This window comes from Octodon degus, unplaced genomic scaffold (assembly GCF_000260255.1).
Source record: "Octodon degus isolate 3935 unplaced genomic scaffold, OctDeg1.0 scaffold00039, whole genome shotgun sequence".
Taxonomy (NCBI): Eukaryota; Metazoa; Chordata; class Mammalia; order Rodentia; family Octodontidae; genus Octodon; species Octodon degus.
The window spans coordinates 592634-604050 of NW_004524615.1; the positions used below are offsets into that span (position 1 = coordinate 592634).

Genomic DNA, 11417 nt, shown 5'->3' on the forward strand with positions numbered 1-11417 from the left:
CGCAGCCTGGGGTGGACTGTGGTGTGGATGTGGACCGCAGCCTGGGGTGGACTGTGGTGTGGATGTGGACCGCAGCCTGGGGTGGACTGTGGTGTAGATGAGGACCACAGTGGAGTCCCGCTGGGTGCAGAAGCCCAGAGCCCCCATTCCTTACCACAGAGCTGGGGAAAGTCTCTGGCACTGGCCGCGTGGAAGCCAGGCTGCAACCCGCTTCTGCCCTCAGCAGCTGTGCTGTGTGTGGAGCTGTCTTATGCAGAATGGGACCGTGATGGAGGGGTCAGTCAGCCCAGGCTCCGAGGATGTGCTGGCCCACAGCTCTGACCTCTGCTGAGTCAGGAGCCTGGATGGACGTGAACACCACAGTGGTGCTATCAGTCCATATGCCTCGGACCTGAGGACACAGAGCCGGGGCTCCTGCAGCCTCCATCACGCAGCGTGGGGAAAGCAGCCTGGCACAGCCTGGGGTGACAGCTGGGGCAGAAGCCTGGGACATCGGCAGAGCCCAGTGACTGGTCGGTGTTCCCATCAGCTGCTCCTACCTCGCTGTGGACGTAGGTTCTGTAGCTGAGATCTGCCCAGCGAGCTGTGGTGCTCCTGGCTCTGCCCTGCATCTTGGAAGCGTAGTGTGGTCCCCAGAGCCCTGTTGCACCTTGGTCCCCATGGAAGATACACAGTGGCACCACCCACAGTGTGAGACATTGTGGGGTGGGAAGCCAAGAGGCAGGCCATGCCCTTGTTCCGCACCAGCTGCTAGATTCAGTGGACCAAGCTGCAGTTCAGACAGGTCTCAGCTTAGAAGAGAGCAGCATAAGTAAAGCACAAGTCAGGACTGGTGCACTGCTGTAATCCCAGCCACTTGGGAGGCTGAGGCAGGGAGATCTCAGGCTGGAGGCTGGACTTGGAAACTCAGACTGTTTCGAAAAAGGCCTGAAGGTGTAGCTCACGCTTGCTTAGTATGGGCAAAGCCACATAAAATTTAAATAAACCTTACAGAAAACAGAGTAAAAAGGCTCATCAGGCTGTGTTGGGAGGCAGCACGCATATCCTGAGGTCCTGCTGGCCATCTTCCCTGCGAACCCAGAGTTCAGATCCCGAATGAAAGGCAACTTCAGCAGCCTGAGTCAAGGGGTGCTGTAGTGTGCAGTGTGGAGCAGAGCTGCTTTGCCCAGAATGCCCAGGGCTCGGCCACATGCACAGTTCAGCGGAACGGTGCTCAGCTGTAGAGGAGGAGAGAAGCCAGAAACCCAGTTGGCTGTGGAGCTGTCCCTGGGAGAGCTGCCGGCCAGCCAACAGGGCAAAGCTTGGACTCTGAGACCCTCGGGGACATCGGACCTCCACTGGCATGGAGGAGAGCAAAGCCAGACCCTTGTGCCGTTCTAAAGAGCGGGAGGCACAGGTGACTTGAAAGGAAGAGTGTAGAGGACACCATAAGCCAAGCAGGAAGACAAGCTGGCCTGGAGAGGGCGTCTGAGCCCTAGTTAGCAAAGGGCCAGCTTCTGGACCCGGGAAAGTGCTCCAGAAAATCACAGAATGGCAGTGCAGAGCGTTGCAGGGAGGACAAACCCCACACTACTCTCAGAGCAGGGCCAGGACAGGGACTCGGGGGGACCCATATGCAGGCGAGACAGTGCCAGTGCCTGGGCAGGCAGAGGTGTGGTCTCACCTGGTGAGGATGGGTGGGCCTTGAGCATAGCTGGTGCTAGCTGTGTCCCCAGGCTCTAGGCAGTTGGAGCTGGCTATCTCATGGGGGTGGCTGGGCACAGTGCTGGTGCTGTCCGTGGAGGAGACCAGGTTGCCCCAGTGGTCAGACTGAGGGACGGCTCTGAGGTGCCCATGCAGGCCCGCTGGGAATGTCACTTTCATCTCAGAGGCTGCTTCTCATTATCCATTAGGTGGATGGGCAGTGACGCATAGGACTGGCTGCCCAAAGCAGAAGACCTCTTTTTCAGGAACTGGCCAGGGCCGGAGATGGCAGCTGAGGGACAGTGGCTGTGAGGATCTGGCCGGCATCACTTGAAGACACACAGGGTAGATAGCTCACTGCTGGGTCCATGTGGCTGGGGGCCAGAGGTGGAACAGCCTGCAGCCCAGGGAGGCTCAGGACTCTGCAAGGCACCCCAAGTCCGGGCCAGACCTTGCCCTTCCTGTGGGCTTCCTGGTAGCTGCAGCCCCACCTGCTGTCCACACTCAGGGCCGTGGGGGTCATCCTGGTGATGACAGCTGCCCCTGCAACAGCGGGACTGCTCAAGTGGCAGCCCGTGCCTCCTCACCCTGTCCACCTAGCTCCCAGGCAGCCTCTGTCTTGGAGGAGAGTCTGGGGCTTGGTTCACTCCCACCCACACACACATTTTATTTTTTTCAATTAAGTTTCTCAATACTTATTTTTCCTTAAAAAATCAGTAGTGCAAGTAAGTCTTTGAATCATTACTAAATAGGTTTAGGAATTAGCAAACTAGACAGACATTTATTCATTTGTTTTTTTGAGACAGGAGATTGCTATACAGTTCAGGCTGGCCTTGAACTCACTATGTAGCACAAGCTGGCCTCAAAACTTGTGATCCTCCTGCCTCAGCCTCCTGAGTGCTGAGATAACAGCCACCATGCATAGCTAAAGGGACAGGAGCTTAAAGAGAAAAATGAGAAATTTCATTCTGTTCAGAGATGAAACCCTTGTTGCCCAGGTCACTTGGGAACTCCTTGGTGTGGTTGCCCCATGCCAGGTGGCTCTTTGACAGTCAGTTTATTTTTACTGCAGTCTGGTGCACTGTTTAAATTCTCTCGATGGGGCACAAAAGACTAGTGTAGACCCAGCACATCCATAGAGTTGAAAGTGACCCAGGGACCCTCATCTGTGGGTCCCATCCACTCCAGTGCCATGGCAGGACGGAAGCAGACTGCTGTTCCTTCCTGTGACACCATGGAAAACTGCTTCCAGGGGCCAGGAAGGGCCCGGCGGGGAGCAGCGCCCTGAGTTCAAGGTGGGAAGCCACATACAAGTCTCTGCCTCTGCCTCACACCTTCCTGGGTCACTCTTCTCCAGGGCTGAGCTAGGACGCAGCCCAGCTGTCTTTGGTGCTCATGCCTGGACAGTATGTCCTGACTCTCAGGGATAGAGTCCGGAAGCCTCTCTGGAGGAGGGGGCACTGCTCCATCTTGGGGCTCGTCCTGCATCTGCTGGTCCTCGGTGGCCCTGAGCTCACTGTTATTCATGGCCAGAGAGGGGACACACCAGGGTCTCTCTTGTCACAAGAACACAGTTCTCATTAACCCTCCTCCCTTGCCCCAGTACTTAATCTCCTAGAAGTGGCCCCAGGATTCTGTTCCAGAGACAAAGTGGTCAGGCCAGGCCCTGGACTTGCCTCCACCTCCAGCACCATGCCTGGGACATTGCTGGGCTCCTCCAGGTTGGGCTTTGTGGTGGGTGTGGCCAGTTGGGCTGTGGCTGTGGGTAGCAGGGCAGAGCTGGCCAGAAGTGGAGGAGCAGGGTCCTGACACTGTGATCTGTCATTGGTCCTTGCCCCTTGGCCCCTTGGGGACAGTTCCATAAGGACGCAGCTGTGCAGAAGCACAAGTAGTTTGTCACAGGGTGGGTAGAAGAGTGTCAGGGCTCTGGTGAGCAGGTGGCATGTTCAGGGGCTTTGGCCCCACTGCAGTCTGAGTGTGCTTCATGCTCAGGAGAGCTGCTGCTGGGCTCAGGAGCCTTGTGATTCTAAGGTGACATCCACTCAGGTCCCTTTGAATGTGTGCCTCTCATGACTCTGCCTTGTTCCTTTCAGGGGCTCAACATCCCTCACACCCTCAGGTATGTCACCCAAGCCAAGTCTCAGCCCAGGATGGGGGCTCGAGAACGCCCCCTATTCTGATCCATCAGGTGTAAGCTGGGTCCAAGAGTGGTGCCCAACAATGCTGTGTGTCTTGCTGGGAAAATAGGTGGCAGCGTGATGGGGATCCTTCCCAGTCTGCGCTGGGGGAGGAGATTTGGGAAGTAAGGGCCAGGCCCTGCTGGCAGCCTGTGCTCTGGTGGGCACTGGCTTGCTCATGTGGGCAGAGCTGGCATGGAGCCCGGCCTACGGGCCAGCCTCCCTGGGCTCCTCCAGGTTGCAGCCCCAGCTCCAGCTCACTGGCAGGGTCATGGGATGGTGCCAGCATCCTTAACCCTCACTCACAGACAGGAGACTGGGTGCAGTGGCCAACAGGTCCAGTGTGGGGTGCAGGGCATGGACACTGCCAGTGTCCAAGCCTACTGGTCCCCTGGCCCTGGTGTAGACAGCTCTAGAACTGGGTGGGAGCTGTGTCTTGCTGCCCACTGAGTGGAGTTTGAACCTTGCGTGCTGCTAGGGTTGTGGTGGTCCCTCCCTTTAGGGTCACTGCAGGGCAGGCTCAGCCTCCGCGGAGCTTGTGACGAAGGGTAATCCCTCCTGCCCACTCTGCCCCACCTCAGCAGGCCTTTGGGGCACATTAGTGACCCATGACCAGGCCTTTGGTTCTTGTCTTGCAAGTTCTAGGTGGAGACCTACTGTGTGCACATGTGCATGTGTTAGGCTGTGTGGCTTAAACTCATACACGTGTTATAGAAGGTCTGGAGGCTGAGGGTGGAGGTGCCCGCGGCAGTGCTCAGGAGCCCGCTGCTGAGCCACTGCACCTGCCCTGCACTTGGCCTCAGGCCCGAGGACCATGGGGAGCTGGGGCTGAGTTCTCACCTTGTCAGCAGCAGCAGGGGAGCATGTGGGGGGTGTGTGTGAGGGCACTGTGGGTGCCCCAGGAGCAGAGGGTGGCCTGGAAGCCAGGCATACTAGGGAAGCACAGGGAGAGGACAGCCCCAGCCCTGTGCCCAGGATGCTTAGCGTCTCTATTTTTGGTAACATCTAAGCCTCTCTGTCACAGGGCCAAGGTCACGCTGTGCGGCCTACAAACCCCTTGTTGCCCGGGCTCAGTGGAGGTCGTGCAGGGCACCACTGTGAGTGCTGGGCGCCCCGGGCTCTGCGCCTGCCAGCAGCACGGGGTGGGGTGGCCTGGGTTACGTGGGAAGCACACTCAGCAGGTGCGCACCACTGAGCCACCCCATCCCTACCCGCAACCTCAGCCTTTGTGTTTTTTGAGACTGGATCTCAGCAAATTGCCCAGGCTGGCTTTGAACTCCTAATCCTCTTGTGGCTAGACTGAGTCCAGTAAAGAACACCCGAGGAGACAGGGAGCAGCTGCATTTGACACCAGCAGTCCTAGTCCTAGCTGGCGTAACTTCCAACAAAAGCCAGGTGGTGAGTGTTTGTGAGCCAGAAGTTTTCTGTGAGGCATAAGCAGGGGTACAAAGGTGGGACAGGACAGCCTGGCAGTCCCTCTGATTAGCTAGCAGGGTGAGATCATCGGTTACAGGGCCAGATTGGTGACCACCAGTTCCAAGTCTAGATTCAGGACCGCAAAGCTGGGTATGATCAAGTGTCCTGAGTGTTCAGTTAGGCTGTCATGGCCACAGGGGTCGAGGGAGCCGTGACAGAGCCGTGAAACAGTTATGGAGCCAGGTAGCTTCCAAGAGAAAAAAGGTTTTAAAAGAACAGTTTTTCCTTGGACAGCTTTTCCCTTTCATTTCTCCCTCTTGTTCTTACTCAGAAAAGACAATTTCAGTGTTGCCCTATTTAAGCTGCATCGGAGGGCAGTGCTTAAGGCCATTTGGAGACTTCTGCTGTTGGTCCGCACCGCAACGGAGTGAGTCATCCAGTTGATCGGGCAGGTGACCAGAGCAGTTGTTCCTAGCCCAGCGAGGCTCACCCCAAGTGGGCCTGGGACTATCTGGGTGGCCCTCTTATACCTGTGGAGGCCTTGGGTGCCAGGACACTTGTGCCTCCCTCTCCCATGTAGGCCTGGGTTGTGCTAAGAGGATAACAGAGGCACGCTGCCTTTTGGGTGTGTCCAGGCAGGCTTTTACCTCTCTGGGACGAAGAAATGGGTTTTGTCAGGGCGGTCAGGCTCCCATCAGGGCGCTGGGTGGCCCAGATGCGTGGAGGTGTGGCAGTGGCGCCTGTGGGCGGACACAGGCACGTTTCCACTAACAGGTAGAGAAGCCCAAACAGGAGCTGAACTTTTACACTGTGTGAGCTTCTTTGAGGAAGTACATATGTGGGGAATCTGAAGGAAAGGGAGGGGCAGACTTCAGGCAAAGCCGGCAGTCCGAAGCAGTGTCTCGGGAGCTGACGTTCAGGACATTACGAGCAGACTGGAGTGTATATTCCACGTCCAGGGAAAGCTGGACTGCCTCCTTTATTTTCCTCAGTCTTTACCGGGTGAAATGCAGCCCAGGCTTGCGCTGGGTCCGTCTGGTTTCCCTTGGCTAAACTGAACAGAGCCAGAAGCTGAACCCCAGCATTAAATGCAGGCACTCTGGTAACCACAGATACTGTCTAGTTATAACTGATAGCCTAGGCTTTTTCTAAATGTGGAAGACAGTTTAAAATAGCAAGTACGATCAACAAAGCCCTGTATGGAGTGAGGAAAAGAGCCTGCTGGTTGTCTTCCACGGGTCTGGGGCAACTGTCCACAAGGCCAAGGCGTAGGTTAAGGTGGTAAGAGGACAGGGAGCAAGGGCCAAGCTGGACAGCACAGTATCCAGTACGTGGGGAGGGACTGGCGTAAGTCGTCACCCAGAATCCTCTGGACACCGTCCTCCAGGCTTCAGCTGTGCATGGGCCTGTCTGTCCGGAGTGATGGGCAGGGCTTGGAGTGCATTGTCTCTTCAGCAGTACTTCAGGGGAGCTGGCTTGTCTAGACAGACTTCACAGCAGTAGTCCAGCTGTGCCTTTTGACCCAAGAGTGCTGGATCCACAGCTGGATTTATGACACCCCAACAGCTGGTGGAGGTTTAGGCCCAGTGGATAATGGCAGCCTTCCTGGGCTTCCAGATTGCAGGCAGCAGCGGAGAAATTTCATTCCTATTTTTTATTTGTTTCCTTTCACCATGAGAAGTCTACATTCCTTGTATGGCATTCCATGGACGTGAACAGCGGCAAAAGCACACCTCAAGCCAGGATAAATGTTCACTTTCTTTTCTTTTGCCCAGTTGAGAGTTTGTATCAAGGCCCATAATTCAGATTTTTTTTTTCTTTTTCATAATTCAGCTTTCTGAGCAGACCAGTTTTGTGGAAGAGATCTGGCTCGGCGCACTTCCCCCGGTGAGGAGCTCTTCCTCCACCGGAGCAACAGCATGTCAGCCTGACATTTCCCACCCTGACTGAGCTACTGCCATTCATAAGCAGGTGCACTCAGCATCAGACAAGGGCTCCCTCTAGATCGGGCCAGCCGGCAAACAGCTCATGAATCAAACCATGATGGGGGGCCAAGCTCAGTGGGCAAGAAGGTCGCTGGGCCCAGAGGTTCAATCAATTGAAGATGAAGTCAGGGATTCTCACAAAGCAGTCTTGATACTGAGCTATGTGGCTGCTAGACCGCCAACGGTGTGCCCACCTATTTAACAGCTCCAGAACAGCATGTGGGACTTGAACTGTCAGGTTTTGTACTAGGGTTAACTGGTCAGCTTCTTTAATCAGAAGGACAGCTGCTGCCAGTGCTCAGGGGGGAGGCCAGCCCTCACCACAGAGTCTAGACTGACAAATATGTGAAGGGCCTCTCCCAAAGGCTGGTCTTCAGGTCAGGATTCCTGATGCCGTGTATCTTTGTTCATCAGCAAACAGGATCAGGGCCCTAGTTGCATCAGGAAGCCTGGCGCTGGGTTGCTAACTTGGGGCCTGAGAGCACTCGCTCTGTTCTAAGGTCCAGTTTGACAGTGCCCGTTTCATTTTCTTTCCTGTCAGCGTGTCATATGCAGGCTTAGCTTTCTTAGCAAGCCCTTGTATCCAAATTTGACAGAAATTGCAGCACCCAGGAATTCTCTAATCTGTCTTTTATTTTCAGGCCTTGGGTGCTGAGTTGGGCCTCCCGTGAATTGGTGCTGCTTAGCAGCACTGGGGGTCGCTTTGGGATAGAGCTCGGTCACCAAAGGGGCCAGGTTGATAGCAGGCCCCAGGAGTCCTCTGCCAACACTGCTGGAAACGACTCTCAGGACTTCAGGGTTAGGGCTTCAGGCATTTTCTTCCTCTTGAGGTACAGTAGGAGTTACTATCAAGTCTGGGATGGTGGATGAAAGTGTGAGTGAGGCTGGCTGGTTTGGAGCACAGGAAGCATTTGTTCCCAATGTGGAGAGGAGGTCATGTCCCAGGACAGGCATAGGGAACTCAGGCATGGACGTTTGATAAAGCCTTCACATCTCGTGGGACCTGCTTTGACAGAAGCTCTTTTCAGAGGGAGCTCCTGTGGCCCTAAAGACCTGGACTCGTCAAGAGCTCAAGGGAGCAGCAGGCTGAGTCAGAACTGAGCATTCAGCCCCACCATCCAGATCCCGAAAGTCCTGGGTTTCCCTCATTCTGATGACAGCCATAGGCTGCCAGGGCCCAGTCCAATGAAGCCCGGTCTGGCTTACTGGTCATTAAAAGAGGCCGAGGAGAAGTTCAGGCAGAGGTGGCCCCAGATAATCAAGTTTCTTTGTGTCTCGCAGAAAGAGGGGGCATTTATCTTTGCAGCATCCAAGCTGTAGCAAGCATATTGGTCTGCTGCTGCCAGTTTTAGGCAGTGAGGCTCGAGGGGCCTCCTATAGTGGTTGCCATGGTGGGATTGGCCTTTGGGCATTTCGGGAACAGGCTTCCCTAACGCTGCAGCTGGAAGAGCAGTGTTCTGTTGGGCTCTGTGATCTGCCTCATGCTGTTGCTCCATTTTTATTCCCGTTCTTGGTTTACAAAGACCTGAGCAATCTGAAGTAATTGCGTGGTGTCCAGAAAAGCCTTTTGCATTTTTCTTCTAATGTCAGGGGCTGAGTGCAACAAAAGTAGGACTGACCATTTGTTGACTTTCAGGAGCCTGAGGTCAAAGGGTGTGTAGACCTGGTGGGCTTCACAGAGCCTGATAAAACCTGACTCGACTTTCACTGGGTTCCTGGGTAGCTTCAGTAACTTTAATGTGCTTTTCACCTCCTCTTTGAGCCCTTCGAGGAGAGCAGTACAGTACTGATCTGAGGTCTTGCTGCTGTCTGCTGATTACAGTCCCAGTTGGGATGCACTCTGGGGAGGACTGTGTTCCCCCATGCATCAGGATCGGTCACAGTGGTGCGGGCTTTGATTTTTACCAGGCTTGTGCCCCACTTAAAGCACAGCAGAGTTCTGAAGTATTAAACGGAGTCCTAAGGAGGTGTCTACAGTTTTCCCATTTGACAGGTGGGTGTGCAGGTGGAAGGGTTCTTCACCCCTTATTTGAATCAAGTCCAAGTGAGTAGATCTGGGTGAGCAGGAGGCTGTGGTTCAGGAGGCAGAACTGGTGTTGGCAGTGGTGGCAGCGCAGCTGGCTGAGCAGTTTGGGACTGATGAAAGTAAGGAGGAGGCAAGTCAGCTTTGGGGTCCTCAGGCAGAACAGCATAAAGCTCTGCTAGCCTGGGCTCAGTCTGAGAGCCCTCAGGGAAAGGGGTGTGCGTGTGTGTGTGTGTGTGTGTGTGTGTGTGTGTGTTGAACTTAGGACCTCACAGTGCCAGGCAGGCACCATGCTGCTGAACTGTGGCCCTCCCAGCCCCAACCAGGATGGCTTTCTTGTCGCACAGGACACAGGTGCAGAGCCAAGGTGGGAGGCTCTGCTGCAGGTTGATCCCAGGAGTCAGTGTCAGGACACTGTAGGATGGCCTTGCTCTCCAGGGTCTGTCACTTTGCCCTAGACTCGGTGGACAGTGTCCACATCAAGATGGCCAGTCGGGCAAAGGTTTGGTTGTCTAATATACAAGAGGCATGGAGCCTCTGAAGGCTGTCACTGTGAAGGTTTCACTGTCACTCTGCAGTCACCAGGAAACCCTCTTTTGCCACAGTCGAGGATCCTGGGTTTTCTCTGGCTTGCGCTCATTCTGTCTCCCTGCAGTATGTGTCATGCACCTACGAGCTGTGGCACAAGGAGGAAGGTGTGCTCCACAAACGAGGGGCCTACGGCACTCTGCTCGCGAGGCTGTGAGGCCATGGCCATTGGCGCGTTCATACTCCCAAGCCTGGTGAGACCCTCATGACAGAGGCTGTGTCACCTGTAAGCTGGGACTATGGAGATCTGACCTGCTGCAAGTCCGGGAGGCCTTTCCTCCATGGACAGCCTACTGCTGTCTGTTACACTCACACAGGCACTTAGCAGGCACTCAGAGGTTAAACGTGCCACCCACTTCCCTTGAGAGTGGCTTTAATACCAGAGGTGATCAACCTCTTCTGACTGGGGTGCCCCGGGGTCTCCCCCATCTGATGTGCTGACCCTGCTGTGCCCTTTTCCCCTCTTTTGAACCCAGAGGGATGGTCAGCACCGCTCAGGGGCCTCTGGTCCAAGCTTCTGAGAGGAGGGCATGCCTTCCTGCTGAGGACCCTGGAGAGCTCCGGGCCAACTTCCTGGCCCCATCCAGCAGCCTAAGCAGTCAGCCCTGCCTTCCCAGTCAGGGAACCAAGAATGTTGGCAAACTGAGTCCAGTAAAGAACAACACCCGAGGAGGTTGGGAGGCAGGGAATAGCTGCATTTGACACCAGCAGTCCTAGTCCTAGCTGGTGTAACTTCCAACAAAAGCCAGGTGGTGAGTGTTTGTGAGCCAGAAGTTTTCTGTGAGGCATAAGCAGGGGTACAAAGGTGGGACAGGACAGCCTGGCAGTCCCTCTGATTAGCTAGCAGGGTGAGATCATCGGTTACAGGGCCAGATTGGTGACCACCAGTTCCAAGTCTAGATTCAGGACCGCAAAGCTGGGTATGATCAAGTGTCCTGAGTGTTCAGTTAGGCTGTCATGGCCACAGGGGTCGAGGGAGCCGTGACAGAGCCGTGAAACAGTTATGGAGCCAGGTAGCTTCCAAGAGAAAAAGGTTGGTTTTTTTTGAGAAAAAGTTTTTTTATATTTTAAATAAAACTATTATTCAGTTATGGTTAGTCAAGTCTATTTTTCTACATAACTTGTGAATTCTTTAGCATCAAATGTTTTCATCATTTGCTTCTGTTCCTGTTTTCCTGACCACTGTCTTCACTGTTCCTTCTACAACACTGCCGTGCCATGCCTGAGGCAGTGAAGTCTTTTTAACAATTGCCGAAGGCCTTGTACATTCATTTGCAGCTATCTTATTGCATGCAATTTTCTTCAGTTATCTTCTATGTAAGTTCTTGAAAATTATTGCTTACAACCTTCATACATCTTCAAAATGTGTAGACTTTGTTGTACCTCAGAAGCCTGGGGACGGACCCCTGGGCACTGCTGCCACCCTGAGGACAAGGCTGATGCGACCTGCTCACCTTGCCGCTTCAGAGACTGCACGGGAAAGAGAGAAGAAGTTTTTCAAATCTCATATAGTTTTACATGGAAGCCTTCAAATAATTTTTTTTT

At 54.5% G+C, this 11417-nt stretch overlaps 1 protein-coding gene across 2 annotated transcripts in view; it reads left to right on the forward strand.

Moving 5' to 3' along the window:
- Grtp1 (growth hormone regulated TBC protein 1) overlaps nucleotides 1-11417 on the forward strand; it is a 33391-nt gene that overhangs the window by 12592 nt on the left and 9382 nt on the right. The gene's annotated exons all lie outside the window — the stretch shown is intronic.